Consider the following 19,706-nt stretch of genomic DNA (forward strand, 5'->3'; position numbering starts at 1 on the left):
GTGTGGAAGCCCTGCTGACGTGTATTTTTATTCAGTTGGCTGAAGAGGACCGTTGTGCAAACCGTCGGAAGCTCCCTTTTTTTCTGTATTTTGAAAAATACAGTCGTTCATATACATTACTTTGGCTTTTTACTTATTACATGATATCTTATTGAAAGGAAGTGATTAAAAATCTTCATCACAGTTGCCTGTAAATGTAGAGCAAAATATGCAAGTATTTTACTGAGGCTTTACTTGGATGGTCGTCAATATAAAAATCTTTACAACTAATCTTTATTACTGCATAGAATTTATTTGGACCAAGGTTATAGAATGAAGTAACAGTAAAGTACCGATCTGATTTTATGAAATTTAGGCTGCCAAGCGGAAATTTCCTTAAATATAATCAATAGTTTAATACTCTCTAATTTTATAACCTTCGTCCTACTCAGTGTCCAGTATAATAATATGCATTAAATGCATGAGGAGAATTACTCGAGAGTATTATTGAAATCCTCTCTGTCGAGCCCAGTCTTCTCACACATTCCTAAACGGTAGAGACAGTTGGACGATTTTCACTGAAACTTCGATAATTAAGCTCTTGATACATGAACATGATTAAGCTCGGGACGGATTGGTTCAGGAGTTTTAAAAGAACGTATGGAGGCAGAGCCATGCTGGAAGCAAGAACTTATGAGAAAGTGAGAAGGATAATAGCGGTAAGAGAAACATAATCCGGTTCCTTAAGAAATGCATAGCAGACTGTGTGGCACCAAATCGCTGGATAAGATACGAGAGAGAGAGACACTGATGAACATCCGTTTCCTGTTTTTGTAGAAGAGTTCATGAAGGAGGACACCGGGAAGAAAAAAATCGAATTGGAGGAATTACGGATGAAGAGCAGAAAAATCAGAAGACTGACGGAGAAATACGGAGGCACCAGCTTAGACAACGTTTTCAAAGGAATTGAAGGTTACGTAAAGGTATGTGCACGCCGCAGTTCACAGCTACACGAGAATAAGCTCGTTGCCATTTTCGATAGGTCGGGGTGGGTAAAGAGAGAGAGAGAGAGAGAGAGAGAGAGAGAGAGAGAGAGAGAGAGAGAGAGAGAGAGAGAGAACTTTGATTTAGTCCAGAACATTTCCAAGAGACTCTTTAAGCAGGCATGAAGTTCTAGTGTTAGGATGCGGTCTTAATTTTTGCATGGGGTCGATAATCACGATTTCATTGAAATGCGCAGAGGCTGAAGAGAACTAGTTAAGAAGAAAAATGGGGATGAAGCAGCTTTTTGTAGGGGAGCTATGTGGGCGGGGGTTAGGTTGAACAGATTCGTGTTTCCGGAGAGGTTACGTAAGGCCCTTTATAGATTAGGCAAATACAAGGACAAAGATTTGTAAGGCAGACAAAGGGGGTACGGTAGCAGTAATGGACGCCATAGATTACGAGATCAGATTGGAACAATTGCTAAATGATGAAAACACATACGAGGCTTGCAACAAAAAACCGGACATAAGGGGGGTACAATGTAATTTTAATTAAAAAAAAAAAAAAAGTAAGGGAAGCTTTGACAAAAATCCAGTCAAAACTAAAAGAAAAGAACTAGAACAGAGTAAAATCAGGGGAAAGTCCAGAGATCTCATATATTTATGGTGGTCCCAAGATCCACAAGGAAGGAAGGGTGGCCGCTAAGACCGATCGTGGCATTGACGAGATCACCGCAGAGGAAGCTGCAGAAATTTCTTTCCAACATAATGGGAAAATGTGTGGGTTTACTATCCGAAGGGCATTTAAAACATAACATGAACCTTATAGATGAAGTATCTAAAATCAACGTAAAAGATTGTAAATTTGCGAGTTTGGATGTAACTTCCCTGGTTACCACTCTGTTTACCAACGTACAAGTCAAGAAAACGATGGAAGTAATAAAAAAAGAATATGGAGGAAGGGGTTTATAAATGTGACTTAGATCATCACGTTTTGATAATGTTGTTGTCAGCGGCCCTCAGCGTTAATGCGTTCAAGTGGGGCGAAACCATTATATACAATAAAATGGCCTGGCTATGGGTTCGAGTCTTTCTCCGATCTTAGCTAGTATCTTTATGGAATGGTTTGAAACGGAAGAACTAGGCAAAGTAAATAAATGGAACTTTAATATAAAAAAATGGGTAAGATACGTGGATGACATCTTGATTATTTATAAGGGAGAAAGGGAAGAACTACACAAGTTTCTAGAAACAAACTAAATGAACACATCAAATTCACAACAGAAGGAGAGAAGGGGGGAGAAATTCCTTTCTTGGGTGTACTGGTAAAGAGGAAGGGGGAAAATTTAAAATTCAAGGTACACAGGAAGGAGACACACACCAATTCATACATACATATGTTCTCCAGTCATAGGAAAAATAAAAATAGGAGTAATGACAGGGTTGGCCATCAGGGATTATAGGGCTCACAGTCCCGAATTCTTAGATGAAGAGCTGGAATACCTGAGGGGAGAGTTTTAGAAGATTAGGATAATACCCCAAGTAGTGGTGGGAGCGGGCACACAGTAAGGCAATAAAAAAAAGAACATTTGGTACGGAAAAAAATAATTACAGTCCCGGACAACAACTCTATTACACCCCTCAACAGGCAGCTAGATAATTTCAAATTAATAGGCAGTTACAAAAACACAATTAGGGATAAAATAGTTAGAAACAAAAAGTCGGTAGAGGGGGAAGAGATAAGAGGGGGGTATATATGGCAGCGTGTCTAGACTGTGAAGATCAGCACTATGGCGAAAGCGGTAAATCTTGCAAAAAGCGAAGCAAACAACGCATACAAAACATAAGACATTATAATCAGACGTCAGCAGTTGCCAAACTTTGTTGGGAAAAAAGACCACAAAATAGACTGGGAAAACATGAATTTTTTTTTTGCACAGGAGCACCAACAAAACGGCCATACTGGTTGTAGAGAACGCCTTCATAACATGCGCTAACAACACAATGGCAGGGAACACTGGAAACGGCAGACAGCATATCAAGAAAAATTGTATACTCCACGGTAGAAAAGAAACAAAAAAAAAAAAAAAAAAAAAAACACACGGAACATGCACAGCTGAAAGACGACGACGCAGGCAGAGAAAGGCCAAGGTCACGAGGGCAGGGCCACACAGGAGGATGAGGGTAATGAAAGGATTAAAGAACCCAGCACATAGATATAAACACAGCTGGACTTAGTGTCTGGCCATTGTACGGATACTTGACAATCAGGACTGTTTGTCCTAGAAAGCTTGTAACTCTTTTGAATAAATATCTCCACTAGGTACCATCCAGTCTGAATTAGGTCCTGTTAGTAATTGCACTAATGCACAGAACAATTGTGCATGTGATAAAGTTAATATATATACATTATATATCCTGTATATATATATATATATATTATATATATATATATATATATATATATATATATATATATATATATATATATATATATATATATATATATATATATATATATATTTCATTTTAGATTTATATATATATATATATATATATATATATATATATATATATATATATATATATATATATATATATATCATATATATATACACATATATGAGGCACATATACATATAGAAAAATATTGTGTGTCTATATATATGTATACACATACATACATATGTGTGTGTATTAAAACAAACGAAATCGTGAAACTGTGAACCAGGACACTTATCTTGGATTGTCAGAATAAGAAAAGGTTTGTATTATATTTTCTTAGTCTGATTTGAGTCCCATTTTAATGAGCGAAATTGATATGTAGGCGTTTTGTTCCTTCCTGCACATTTAACTTCCCAGAGGAGTAATAGATGAAATAAATTATGCAACTTATCCGTTGTCCAGCAGTGAGTGGAATTGAAAACTTGAGCTGGACATTGAGGACAAGTCACAGCAAGAGCTCTAAAGTGAATTTCTACCAATCTACATAACTCAGTCTTACACCTTTTTATTTCAAATGTTTTGTATCTTTAGTAAGTAAGTATAGTTTAGTTTTACCAGACCACTGAGCTGATTAACAGCTCTCCTAGGGCTGGCCCGAAGGATTAGACTTATTTTACGTGGCTAAGAACCAATTGGTTACTTAGCAACTGGACCTACAGCTTATTGTGGAATCCGAACCACATTATAGTCAGAATAAGAGAAATGAATTTCTATCACCAGAAATAAATTGCTCTAACTCTTCATCAGCCGGCCAGGGAATTGAACTCCGACCCATCGAGCGACAGTCCGAAGCTCAACCGACTCAGCCAAGGAAGGGCTTTGTATCTTTAGAGAAGAAGTAAATCGAGAGGAATGTCCCGAGCCAATAGTATTCACCAAACCATTCAGGGTCTAAATGCCTCAACTGTTCATCAAATATCAAGTTGGTTTGCACAAATTTCTGCCAAATACCAACTTAGAGAAATTCTGTTCGAACAATATTTTAAAAAATTGCTAATATACATGCAACCTAAACAAACCAGTCGTCATTTTATTTATTCTAAAAACGTGTCATTTTATTTATTCTAAAAACGTAACTACGAAAAGTTTATTTGCTTCACATGTTGGCAGGGTGGCAGTAATTTTTGCCAGCAGAACCAGGCAAACGTGGCAATTCATTTGAAATTTCGACTTCAAATCATTTAGAAGCAAGGATGATTTAATCGAGAAAAACATTGGGATTTCTAGATAAACTAGGCGGATCCACTCGGATACGCCCCTGTTAATTTATACAAGTTTCATTTTCGAAGTGTTGTTAACCTTACATAAGAAATGTATAAAATTCCGTGTTAAAATTTAACTGAAAACAAAGAACAGCTTGAGATTTTGACTCTTGAGTCAAATGATGAAAAAGAAGGATATGACTTAGTCTGTATGCTATAAAGGGAGAGAGAGAGAGAGAGAGAGAGAGAGAGAGAGAGAGAGAGAGAGAGAGAGAGAGAGAGAGAGTTAGGCTACTGTAAGTGAAAGGCGACACTGCCTAAGAATGGGGTTGCTGACTTGTAATCTTGAAAATGGACGGTCGAACAAAGGATCCCACACTTGGCTAAATTTAACAAAATTCAAAACGACTAAGGCGAATTCAGCCGAGTTCTACTTGTACCATTGTCCTGACCCATAAAGAAAATGTGATCGCTAGCCTATGATTTAGTCTCTCTCTCTCTCTCTCTCTCTCTCTCTCTCGGGGGGAAGGGGGGAGAAAAGATAGCAACTTACAGATAAAGGGTAACGCGCAGAAGTTAATGCTACTTGGGTCGTCGGGAAGCTACGTGGAACCTTAAAGGGGGAACAGAAGAAGAAGATGGAGAAAAAAATAAAAGGGAGGATTTTGAGTATGACATAATTCTTCTCCAATGCAAAAAGCTTCCATTTCATTCGAAGCTCCTTAAATGCGTACCAGTCACCTCTTCCTTTCCGTCTTTCCTCCTATCTACAAATCTTCATCTGGACACCCTCTTGGAAAGAATCACTGACTGCAAACCCAAGAGGGCTCCAAAGGGTAACCAGCCTGCAAAGAGAGTCAGGCTATAGGAATAGGTGACAAGTCAGTCAATATGAGGGAATAAAAAATAAAGCCGATACAGCTGAAGTCCAGGATACGTCAGCAGAGAGCAGGAATGAATTTGTTCCTCTCTTAAATATCAGACCAGAAGATTCCACAACTGCACTAGGCAAACTATTCCACTCTATCTTGCACAAACTCTCTTGCTTACTGGATGCTGACGACAATCTAGCCACCATTACCAACATGCCCCACACTCCATTTCGTCTACATACATGTAAAATTTATGTGGTCAATAAATAATGCAATGCAAGATTTTTGTGCAAAGACGTGAGTTATTACTATGGAATTATTTTTTGGGGGGAGGCGGGGTGTCGATAGGGTATGGGTGAGGTATCATTTTCAAAAATGATATTGGGTTGGTTTGGAAGCTATATTGGTACTAAACACTCCACTAAGAATGACAATCTGTTCTACTTCACTTTGTTGATACAATCATAATACTACCCAGTTTTACTGAAGTATTTTTTTAACAATTCTCTAATGGACTATACCATTTACCTGCATCTCTCCTTACATTATCGAGTGCTGTCCTTTACTGCACTGCATTATCTGCTTTTCCCCCTACTCAACTCACTCCCCTGTCCACTTTTTCTTGAAAACGAGTAATGGAAACACGACGAACCATCTTTCGTACCAGGGAAATTTCAACACTGTCACGATCAAACGATTTTGATTCTGCAGAGTCTTATCCTCCACCTCGTTTTTTTTTATTTCATGCAATGATTTTGATTCTGGAGATCCTACTGCTTTTCAAAAGCAGCGATTTCTTTCTATTTTCACTCCTAAAACGATAGGTACAATATAATCTACGCAGTTCTTCTATTTTCATCTGAAACTTTTTTATGTATGCTAATAATATGTATCATCGATACTAAAATATCTATGCAGGTTCTCCATTTCAATCTAAGACTTTTTTTATGTTAGTGATTCATATATTCTTTCATTATTTAGCCCTCCGGGCATGCCCTCATTTGAATTTGACTTCCAAATAATAGGTTTTTATTGTGTGACTGATGATAGTTATGTAAATTGGCACCATGATCATTTAGACCATATTTATTGTGTATTGACCATATTTATTTAAAGGAATATTGCAACAAAGCACTTCAGGCTGGGAAAAGAAAGGGGAAAGAGTACATAAAAAAATTAAGTAGTTAACTAAATAAATATTTTAGAAAAAAAAACGCAAGAATAATCTTCCTGAATTCATTTATTTTGTAAATAAGTCTTTCTTTCATGATGCCATCTGGGACAGTCAATCAAGATGTGTTTGATTGTTACTGGGAGATAGGGCAATGACCCAAGGATTCTTGTTAAAATACCAGTAGAAGAATGCCATTTTTTAACTTCATTCTTAATTTGTTTTAGTTTGTTTTGTGGGGAGAAAAATAAACAAAAGGTAAAACTCTAGAAAATGGAATTGTTCAATGACAGTGAAGATAGATAAGAAAACAGAAATAATGAAAATTTAAATAATGTCGGAAAAAAACCATAATATAAGAATTTAGAAAATATGACAAAAATAATAAAATGTTTAGTTAATAATGCAAGGTACAAAATACAATGTATTAGAATAACAGTGGAAAATAACAATGACAGTGAAGATAGATGAAAACAGAAATAATGAAAATTTAATATAAAGTAGAAAAATGTAAAATTAGTTTAAAAATTAATTAGAATGAATTCCATATTTCACTAAAACTAGGCTCCCCTAAAAAGGTTTAAAACTGCCAATCATCATTAATATCAAAGCGTAATCAACAACAGCATTTCAATGAATTTTTCGAAACGCTGATATTCGGTCGTTCAATTAGAAACAAAATTTGGATAAATTCCACTGATGAACTGCAATATGTCATAGATGTAAACTTTTTTTGTAAGCAGAAATAGCAAAACAAAACACTTTATTTTTCTTGTATTACCAGGTGAAAACAATTTTATATATATTAAGTCTTGGACGACTCTGAAGAACTATGTGGTGGCCTGTCAGTGGCACTTCCGCTGCAGGTGCATTTGTATCGACGTTGGAGGTTTGCACAGTTGGATACAGCGACATGTCTGACACATGCATTTGTGCTTGCCTGACGATGATCAGGATTTAAGTGCATGGAGACAGTGTGAGTGTGATGATCAGGATTTAAGTGCATGGAGACAGTGTGAGTGTGTATGTGTGTGTGGCACTCCTAATGGTATATTAACAGGGGATAGACTCTTGTAGGGGACTTCATTTTAAGACTGGGTCTGATTTGGTTAGTGGTGCAGTGTTGAAGGTTTGCCACTGGAAAATCTGTTATTTGTCGCCATAGAAAGTGAGTACCATAACTCATGAACACTGATATCTTTTCCCGACATTTGGTGGAAAAAACCTAGTAGTGCTGCAGTGAAATTCTGCTGTGTCTCCTTATGTATTTTCCTGTTCTGTTCTCCGTTGTACATTTTTCTGTTTTGAATATGAATGTTAATTAACACCATTTCAGGTTTTAATATATATGATATGTTTCTTTCAATAGGAATTCTGGTTCGTCCTGTGAGGATGAATATTTTGTGAAGTGGTGTTATTCTTTCACATACTATATGACATTTATTGTGGTCTGTAACAATTATGACCTTATTACTTTGTTTGGTGACCAGGGTGTTAGTCACTAGTATTAGCTGGTCTCGAATCATTTATCTGAATATTTGTGAACCAGAATTTCCTCTACTGATGATTTCCATTTATACGGGGTGAAATTCACTCCATTTCATGACCGTTACTTTTGCTGAGTCACTTTCGTTAAATTTGCAAATAAAGTCTAGTTTTGTTTCTCAGTGTTTAATTCCAGTAGGCCTTTGTGTAAAGATAGGTTTAGTGAGAGGAGTCGACAAAGGAGAAGGAATTTGCTGACCCAGGGAGCCACGGCTACCAGAGACATCTTAGGAAAGCAAGATGTTTGATTCTGTTCTTAAAACAGATACAGCAATAAAGATGACCCTATTTTATTTGTGTGTGCGTATGTCAGAGTTGTACATAATATTGATCAAGCATTTTCTATAAGTGGGGGGAATAACTTTATACCTGTTTTCATTCTAGTTGAAGTCCAGTACTTTGATCTAAGGAAAGCCAACCACAGGCACGCCACCAGGTTAAAACTGCATCAGACCTTTCCCTGTTAATGTTAAAATGCCAACGAAGGGCATATTTAATACACCTTCCCATGTTAATGTTAAAATGCCATAGAAGGGCATATCTAACAAACCTTTCCATGTTAATGTTAAAATGCCATAGAAGGGCATATCTAATTGACCTCTCCATGTCAATATTAAAATGCCATAATAGGGCATATTTGGGTTTCAGCAAAAGAATGGCACTGACCACAGTTTAGAGTATCATCAAGTGCAACTTACTGGCTTGGATTTAAGTAAAAAATTATAAAAAAAAAAGGATCACTGCCTGTCTGAAATCCAATTTTGACAGCGAAGCAGGCCAACATTCTGATGAGGTGCTAATCGGAAAATAATTAGTCTGCTTTTCGTCTGTTATTTGAGAGTCTGTGCATATAGACCAAAGTTGGTGAATAGAATAGAATAGAATATAGAATTTAGGCTAAAGGCCCAGCGCTGGGAACTACGAATTCATTCAGCGCTGAAACGGAAACTGACTAAAAAAGTCTGAAAGTTGTAACAGGAGGAATGAAAGTTGTAACAGGAGGAAAACCTCGCAGTTGCACTGTAAATCAATTGTTAGGAGAGGGGCAAAGCTGGCGAGATCACACAAAAACGTCCTTTTTGTCGAACCGCCATTTACCCTTATTCATTACTTAACGCTTTCATTGAAGTTTCTATTCGCAACGCCCACTGGAATGCCGATTTAATTTCCTGTATACGTTTTTACCATTCAAAATCTTTTTCATTGTTTTATACAAATCTTAAGTTTACCAGTGCACCAAATTTATCGACTTTCGACATATATGTTTTATCAGCTTTTAAGTCATTCGAAACTACTACGAATCGTTTTCGGCAAAATGGGTTGTCTGGTACTTTCATATGACAGTAGATGTACTAAAAATGTAACCATGCTATTTCTGTAACTATGGTCATTAATGGGCACCAAAAGCATTTCCCTATCTGTTTGTGTTGTTCCTAATCCTAGAATATGCCGTTAAATGAAATAGAAGGAATATCAAATTTAGGCCAAACGCCAAGCCCTGGGATCTAAGAGGTCATTCAGTGCTGAAAGGGAAACTGAGAGTAAAGGTTTTAAAGGTGTAACAGGAGGAAAGCCTCGCAGTTGCAATATGAAGCAATTCAGGGGAGGTTGGAAAGTACGACGGAAGAGAAAGAATATGAACGGAGGTTGCAGCTACGGGTCGAAGGGACGCTACAAAGAACCGCAAGTAATGCCTACGGTGCACCACGTGTGGTGCTCTGACGGCACTACCCCACTATGGGCAATATAGTGTTAAAGGATATGCAAACACCATGACACGAGCCACGCAGCCAAAAAGAACCTAAACTTTCTTGGTCACTGTTTGGGTGAACAAACATCACGTGTTCATCAATAATGTGTTTGTGTCTATACATTACAAGAGAGTAAATATTTGATTATCGCTGAAACTCTATTCAGCAATGAAAATTAACTTCTTGGTGTAATTTAAAAGCGTTTTCAAGGGGAAATGAGGCACTTGGACTCTCGTTAGTGTCCAGACGTCGTAGAGGAGACATTTCTATGCTGGTGACGTCGGGCGGAGGGGAAAGGTGCAGTGAATACGAAATAAGGAAAGCGGTCATTTTTCTGAATATTTTTCAATCACTTTTATAAGAAAGTCGAAGATTTTCATTCAGTGGACGGACTGGCTTTAGCACTTTTATACCATTCCTTCAGTAATGTCCAGACGAAAATGAAACCGATTTCTAATCATCTTGTTTCAATAATTTTACACAAATTAAGTCTAACAATGATTTTCTCGGCCAACACACTCCCGTGTGAATGTGAGAAAACGTTAATATTTAAGGGAAAAGTCTTTTGTCTGTTACATTAGATAAAGTGAAATCCTTCGGTTCGGAAGTTCATTAAACTGGTGATGTAAACCTTACAATTCAGTCAAATACCACATCTGACTAAATACAAGTAAAAAATGCACCGAAGTTTCTTCGGCGCAATCGAGTTTTCTGTACAGCGTAGTATGCTGTATGAAACTCTCAGCCGTGGCCCATGAAACTTTCAGCCAAAGCCCGGTGGTGGCCTGTGTTGTTGGCACCTGTAGCGGTGCCAGACGCACAATCATGGCTAACTTTAACCTTAAATAAAATAAAAACTACTGAGGCTAGAGGGCTGCAATTTGGTATCTTTGATGATTGGAGGATGGAAGAACATACCAATTTGCAGCCCTCTAGCCTCAGTAGTTTTTAAGATCTGAGAGTGGGAGAGAAAAAGTGCGGAAGGACAGACAAATAGTCATCTCAATAATTTTCTTTTACAGAAAACTAAATAAGCACTGTAACTCTAATTTAATAATGATACAAAAATTGTGGGAAATTCCAGATTGGAATTATGACAACTACAGTTCGTGGGATTTAATGACAACATATCGTTTTATATTATGAATGCGAGCAGCTGGACGTATGTCACTTTACAAAAAACAGAGGACTGAAGGTTTAACCAGTATTACTAGTTTTATCAAAGAAAATGCAAGTTTTTTTTCATCCTTGCCATTCTTGTTTGTAAAGGAAAATGAACAATAAACATGAGGAACAGGTAATACTCGAGAAATGGATATATCAGTCTTAAGAAGGACACAAAGTAAGAAAAATAATAAGCAAGGACTACTTTACATTAGCAAGAATGAAAAACTAAAGGCCATAATGAAAGTTTCCTTGGTAGAAAAACTAATGCTACTTTTCATTTCATGACTTTAGCGAAGAGATTACTTTCGTAGTTTTAAAATGAGACAACCCTTGAATGCTTCGGAATGTAATCCTTAGAATCCGAAAGGGTAAACTGGTGTGGCACAAAAGGACTCTCTTTAAATATGCATTAAAAAATAATCGCTAGATTAAAACTGAACTCCAACAGTAATTCTGAACAGAAATATACCACTTGTTCGTCGTTAACACCCAATACAATTTCTATAAAACGATAGTCATCATTCAAAGGATGATTATTTTGTAATTTACTAAAACAGCGGATGCTCTCAATTGACAGACTATTTTGCAACAGTGACAGTAAAACTGAATATAATTTATGGTAATTAGAAATAACATCATCAAAAAGGCTTATTTTCAACTGTTTTATTTTACGACTCGTGAGGAGTAAAGAAAATCAATTTACCGCAAACAATTCATTAGCGACAGTTTAAAATATAGCGATTTACAATCGCTATATTACGAAAAAGAAATACGCAAAAACACATTATTTTCAGATCACTACTGCTCACCAATAGCATTCCTGTGTAAAAGACTGAGATTCTCATCTCAAGCACAGTCACAGTACTGGTTTCCCTTCATGAAAGTAATATTGATTTATGACTATCAAACCGACATTGGAATGCAAACTGAATAAAAACTTGATTGTTAAAATACAGGAAATTATACATAAATTTCTACATTCTAGTGTTTCCACCTTTTAAAGGTTAAATAAGGATTTTCTGGGAAGGTCAGGACAAGAAATCAAAGAAAAATTTTGTGATATTCTCACTGAAACATGATGCCTTTTCTCAAATATCAAAAGAATTTAATTAAAAAAATAAGCATATAAGAATCTTCAAAACCTCTATCGCAGGGAGACACAAAACGACACAAACAAAGCAAAAAATAGTGTCAGATTTATTTATAATGATTTCCTGAAATACTAAAGTAGCGAGAGAGAGGTGGTTGGAAGTTGGTTGTGGAATTTTCCTCATATTGCCAAATGCATTTATCGATGAACATTTTTCTTATCGTTTATATCTGTCACAATATCTTATTGGTTATTATGGACTGTTTAAGGGAAACATATAATACCCCGTTTCAAAGGAAAGATTAGAAAACTACACAGGGCTTGCATTCATATGCATGGAAGCATTTCTAAACTGCAAAAGGTTAATACAGTATATATATACATATACTGTACATATCTCTAAGTATATATGTATGTATATATATATATATATATATATATATATATATATAATACATAATATGCATATATACATGTATATATATATGCATATATATATAGTATATATATATATATATATACATATATATATATATATACTGTATATATATATATATATATATATATATATATATATATATATATATATATATATATATATATATAGCATATATATATATATATATATATATATATATATATATATATATATATATATATATATATATATATATATTATATATATATATATATTCATTGTCACCATGAAGACTTTGCTTGCTAATTTCAACTTTTAGGACACTTGGGACACATGCTACTTTGCCACGAAGACCACATCAACATTATAGGTGTTTCTGCCACACCTTTAAAAAGAAAATACATTTTTCCAAATACAATTCGTGAAGCCGAGCTGATGGAGTGGCGATAGCCAAAGACTACTGGAAGACTTAGTCGTTTCAAATGAAGTGTGTATGACTCGTTCAATCTCAAAACGAAGTGGGTCTTTCTCGACATCATTTTGGACAAAACTGAACCGCAGTAGTATATATGAATAAACAAAACGCTTTCGTCCTTTGGCTCAATTCGCATTTCTGTGAAAAATAAATTATTGTACTTGTTAGTACGTGTGTGTGTGTGTGTTGTGTGTGTATGTATTCACAGCCTGAGGTTTACATAAGATTCTAAAGAAAGTAGCTTCAATTTGATATACTGTAATGAAACATGGGATATAGTCATTAGTAAAACTAAGCGAGTTCCTTTTCAGGGAAAAAGTGAAATACCTGGCATGATGCAGGTTTAACGGAAAAATATAAAATGAAATTCGTCTTTCTCCGGAAAATTCGACAGTGATGTATGCAGAACGATACAGTCGCTTATATATACTACTAATAATGAACGGATGCCCATCGGATGATAGGTAGGAATTCGTGCTACTGATAATTATTATCTCAACGTTGTTTATTTGTAGATATTGAGTAAAAGGTTCCTCCGCTTTGTGGACTTAATTTTTTTAATAGGAAAGAGTATATTAATCACTCTATCTTCTTTAGAAAAGAAAAGTCCCTTTCCTATTAAACTGCATCACCGGAAATTGCGTATGGAGTCTGCTTTCTGTACAAAGTCGATTTATAACACAGCAAGTCTTCCCATATTTTCTGCCGACATCAAATTCCTGTCGTTTTCTTAACAAAGGCGAAGGATACGTGTTTCAGGGAAATGGTCTGTGATATTTTGATAAAGACGACGAAAAACTGGAATAGATGCAACTATTTTTACCTATCTTTGAACGAAGAGTTACAGGAGAGTGAGTCACAATTTATATGATCCTCAGTAACAGACATATCGTAATGCATCTTCAACACAGCAGTAACGAATTTTAGTGTATCTGATAACTTTGAACGACTTTGGATTCTCATTGAATCAAAGTTTCTCTTTAATATTCAGTAGATTATGAAGTCAAAGTGAAGCATTTTAATTTACTTTTGAATAATTCGGCTTTCATAAGTGGTAGCTTTCCACTCCTTTGTTGCGTTAAAAACGAAAATAACACAATATTAAGGCAGAAGAGTGAAAAAGAAAGCAGCTCCTGGAAAATGAGAATAAAACTTCCATTACATTGACGGTACTAAGCAGTACTTGATTTGTAATTACAAACAACATTGCGTACTAGATTTTCCGATAAACATTAGCTAAGGAAAGATATCAACATTTTATTTAGACTAACCAGGTGATCTATTGGACAACAAAGCCAGATAACTTAAGTCTGCAATTTTTTATTACATCTACTAATATTAGTAGACCATGAAGTCAGTTAATTCAGTAAACTTAACATCATAGTTCATGATGCAATATTCCTCGACAAAGACAATAAGCCTGTAAGGAAAACCTCGGACAAGCTTCTTTCCAAAGAAATAAGGAAATAAAAAATTCTGAAACTTTAAATGATCTTTAAAGATAAATCAAGCAGCGCGACTTCCACAGAGCGAGCGCCAGGATCAACCAAGATCAAGAAAGGAGGCCTCTCTCTACCTCGGTCCTTGCACGATTGTGCATCAACAGTTTTACGAACCTTATCTGAGGCGATAAAACGGCTGTTAAATAGTTCACAGCTCCCTTAACATTACCAACAAAACATTTCATACATAATGATATTGTATGTACATTTGCATGTATGACTAGAATAAATCATACGTAATTACCATTGCTGTAACTGTATATAATTCTTCACACACAAAATGTAGTTTAATAAAATCTCTAAAAACAGACAGCGAAAATAGTATTTAATAGGAAGGATTGTACCTAAAATCAATCTCAACTGCAATATATGTAGTTACTTCACTATATATGCACTTATATAAACAATATATATGTGTGTAGTGAGTTTGTACGTCTTTATTATGTGCGCATTTTTTTTACACATATATATACTTATAAATTATATATATATATATATATATATATATATATATATATATATATATATATATATATATATATATATTTATATATATATATATATACAACATATATGTGTGTGTGTGTATGTATATTATATACACATATATATGTTTATATATATGTATAAATATATACATACATCATACATATATACGCATATATATGTATCATATGTATGTATGTATGTATCAGTGTATGTTTATATATTTATATATATTATATATAATAATATATTATGTACTTAGATTTACATACATACTCTCATTTAAGTGATGTTGAAGAATTTACCTGAAATAGGACTTCAACTGAGATATGGTAAGACCATGATTACGACGCTATTGACGTGTGACCGGGATAAACAGTAGCTGCATTAGTAAAAGCCACGAAGTTTGGTGCGATGCAATTCTAACAAATATTAATATATTATCAAATATTATATGTATGTATGTATGTAATGTATGTGTATATGTATATACATAAACATATATATATATATATATATATATAATATGCATATATAAATATATATATACATATACACAGAAATATATATGTATATATATGCATATATATATCATATACATAATACAGTATATATATATTGTGCGTGTAAAATATAATTATATATATATATATATATATATATATATATATATATATATATATATATATATATATATATATATATTATATATGTATGTATATACGTATGTATGTATGTATATATATATATATATATATATATATATATATATATATATATATATATATATATATACTCTCATTCTAGCGATGTTAGGGCACTGAAATAGGACTTCAACTGAGATATGGTAAAACAAGATTACGACGTTATTGACGTGTGACCAGGATAAACAGTAGCTGCATTAGTAATAAGAAGTTTGGTGATGCAATTCCAACAAGCTGTGGCTATAATATGTCTTATGTATGTATATACCTCAAACATATATATACTGTATATACTTACAAAACAAATCAAGTAGATAAATTCGTTAGTAAAGAGTTACTGTTCATAAAAAATGGACCACCAAAATTCAGAAGAAGGCTCTGAATAAAACTGCTGTGTATCAGTTCAAATTTCAATAAACCTGCAAACAGTCTTATTCGTTATTTCATGAAACCGTACTTCTGATGGTCTTTGCATCAACTTGCAGGAATGCCCCACATATTCCTAGAATGTTCACTTACCAAGTTTAATTCGAACATTTTATTCGTGGTAGTGAACTGCAGCACACAGACTTCAAAATGTGTTTAATTTTCATATTAATCTTTTGGTACTATACTTTTTACGAAGCATTATACGATTTTCTGCAGAATTACATCTAACATTAAATATGGACAACAGTAGCATAATTTCACTGATAATCATTTAATAATTTTTTTCCTGAGACAAAGATACTCAGTTATATCTCCCATTTATATTCACCGACTAAAATTAATAAGTTCAACATACCTTACCTAAAAGGTGAAAACTATATATAAAAAATTGCGACTGGCAACTTTTGCTAGAAAATAATTTATTGTTTACTATTAATTAATGATCTTATCTTTTAAGCCCAGAGGAATAAACATATTCCATATGTCTCATTTAAAAACTGCTTTAATAATGACGGTTCATATAGCAAATCATAGTACGTCACACAAACGTGACCCAGTTCTCAAAATAGTTCGCAAGGAAACACTATGCGACTAGTTACTTTAAAAATATCATCATTTCCGGTACTCATGGGCACTTAAATTTATTCAAGGACGTTCTTTAACACGACAGAGAGAGAAGAGAGAGAGAGAGAGAGAGAGAGAGAGAGAGAGATTTCCTGCAGCAATTTGATGCTCAAGTTTGTGGATGATCTTCAAACACTGTCGAACTCAATTGTACTTTTCTGGCAGTTCAGACGTGATTCAAACACTGTTTTACTTGCGGTCTTAATAGTACTTTTCTGCTAAATTCAACTGACAGTAACAAAACACTATTAAAGATAAAGTAACAGGAATGTGGATTTAACCAAAGTTACTGAGTGCAAACGAATTAAGGACTGCTCTTAAGTACAGGAACAAGGCAGAGTTGATAAATTTTGCCACCAAAAGAAGCAAGATTTTATTATTATTATTATTGTGTATTATTATTATTATTATTATTATTATTATTATTATTATTATTGTGTGTGTGTGTGTATTATGTATAATAATAATAATAATAATAATAATAATAATAATAATATTATTATTATTATATCAAAATGGAAAAATCCTGAAGGATTTCAATATGATAAAGACGTTTCACTGTAAAATAAAATGTACTCATAAATTATAGATAAAAGTGTCAGTAGATAAAGGCCACACACACATTCAGCACAGGTCATTATGTATATTTATAAAAGACAATGCATAGCCAATCAGGGTCATCAGAATGAACGTACCTTTGCGGGCTATTGGACGATACATGGCGTCTCTATGGCCGTGAGCGGCTATTCTCGACTCCAGACAGAGAGAAGAACAGTACACTGTACTTAATATGAATATACATTGTACATGAAGTAACAGATAAATAAAGCTAAACACTAAAAATCAGAGCCGTATTAGGTAACAGTTAGGTATGTTATAGACAACGTGCCTCTTCATATTCCAGAATTAAAGACTGGAAATTTCTTTAGTAACCTGAACGATTAGATTTGTATACTCTGAGACTTATGTCTGTGCAGTATATATGGCGTGGGGATAATGGAAATAGTAAGGGATTTTGAGATCCTGAAAAGGCTTAGGAAAGCATTTGTGGCACGGCAGATTTAGTGTTTGGAGATGGTTCGATCGTACGGAGAATGAAAGGACGATATATTAAGAAAAGATGAATAGTTTAGAGTGTTAGGAGGGAGGAGAGGAGAGGAAGACCAAGGAAATTCTGGATAGATGGGATTAGTGATGTGCTGGAAAAGAAAGGTCTCACTATATATAAAGCGACAGAGCAAAGCTAAACATCACATGCAACATAGAGCTCAAGGAGTGAGTGGTTCGAAGTCAGTAGTGAGGGGGTTCGATGTGATGCTCATGATTCTTTCGTGAAGTTGCATGAAGTAGCTAATATTGTGGAAATATGCTGCACGTGAGATTCTTCCACGGCTCAGCAGTTGAAGTATAAATGAAAATATTTTTATTTCCTCGTTTCACTCCCCGTGTAAACGTCAGTCCTCACAGTTAGTCACTTAAAAATTCACTTCAATAATATTTTCCACGTGGCTTGCTGACAGCCATCTCAAACTATACGAGTATTTCAACTCACGTATTTTGAGATTCTCGAAAACAAGCGTTATAATAAACCTCAGGAAAGAAAAAAAAAAATTCAAGACAGAAACGGAAGAATTTCACCACGACCTGAAAGCGCAACATTACTCCGTTTAAAATAGTTCGATTTCTTCAGAATTTGACGATATTTTCTCTTGAGATATTTCTTTTTGTTGCTTAACTCCCAAGAAAAAATCACTACGACATTGGAATTATTAACTATACATGTTTTAAATCATCAACTTGGCTAATTTCTCGACCAGTATGAGGTAGCATTCATTTAACATGGCATTGTGATGAATTAAATGTTACTGGGACTGACAGCAGAAGCCAAACTTGAAGGGCAACCTCTCCACCAGGTTTCAGGAACAATAGATTTAAACGCAATAACTAGCAGCTGCTTTGACCGGATAACTGCTGCACTTTGTTTCGGTTGATCTTAGCTTTGAGTGATGCAGTGCAGCATAAAGCAAATCATAACAGCAACAACGACAACAAGAAGATGAGCAAAACTTGTTTCAACAGTGTCAGGATATTTCGACGCGAAACCGTAACGCCCTGTCCCCGACCACTTGAGGACATTTGCATGCATTTGCGCTCACAGATTTAGCTTTCATGCTTACCCCAATTTCGGATGCCATCTACCCTCGCGACTGCAGACGCTAATGACGACCATATTTTATGTTCTTCATTTTGAGGTCGCAAGACAAATTCATGTCAGCTTTCATTACTTGTAATATGCCTGAATATTTCAGAATGCTAGCGGATACAGTACCGTGACAATAACATAAATCTAGTGTTCAGTTGTACCTAGGAAACCTCTGATTTGTAATCATCTCAATATTATCATATTCCTCTTCAATCGAATGATACGCTTCCAAGTGTATGATAAAGGGATGCTTAGAGCTCAGAGGTAATCAAAATCTGCTCTCAAACAATTGTAACAGAACGAAAATAAGATTTTCGTTCCTTTGTACACAAACACACACAAATATATATATACATATGTATGTATGTCTGTATACATATAATATATACTGTATATATATGTATATGTACAGTAATATATATATATATATATATGTATATATATTATATATATATAAATATATATTATATATATGTATATATATATATATATATATATATATATATATATATATATATATATATATAATATATATATATTACTAAAAGGACCTCATTCAAACTGGATGGTATCTAGTGGAGTTTTTATTCAAAAAGTTAC

This window comes from Macrobrachium rosenbergii, chromosome 12, assembly GCF_040412425.1.
Source record: "Macrobrachium rosenbergii isolate ZJJX-2024 chromosome 12, ASM4041242v1, whole genome shotgun sequence".
Taxonomy (NCBI): domain Eukaryota; kingdom Metazoa; phylum Arthropoda; class Malacostraca; order Decapoda; family Palaemonidae; genus Macrobrachium; species Macrobrachium rosenbergii.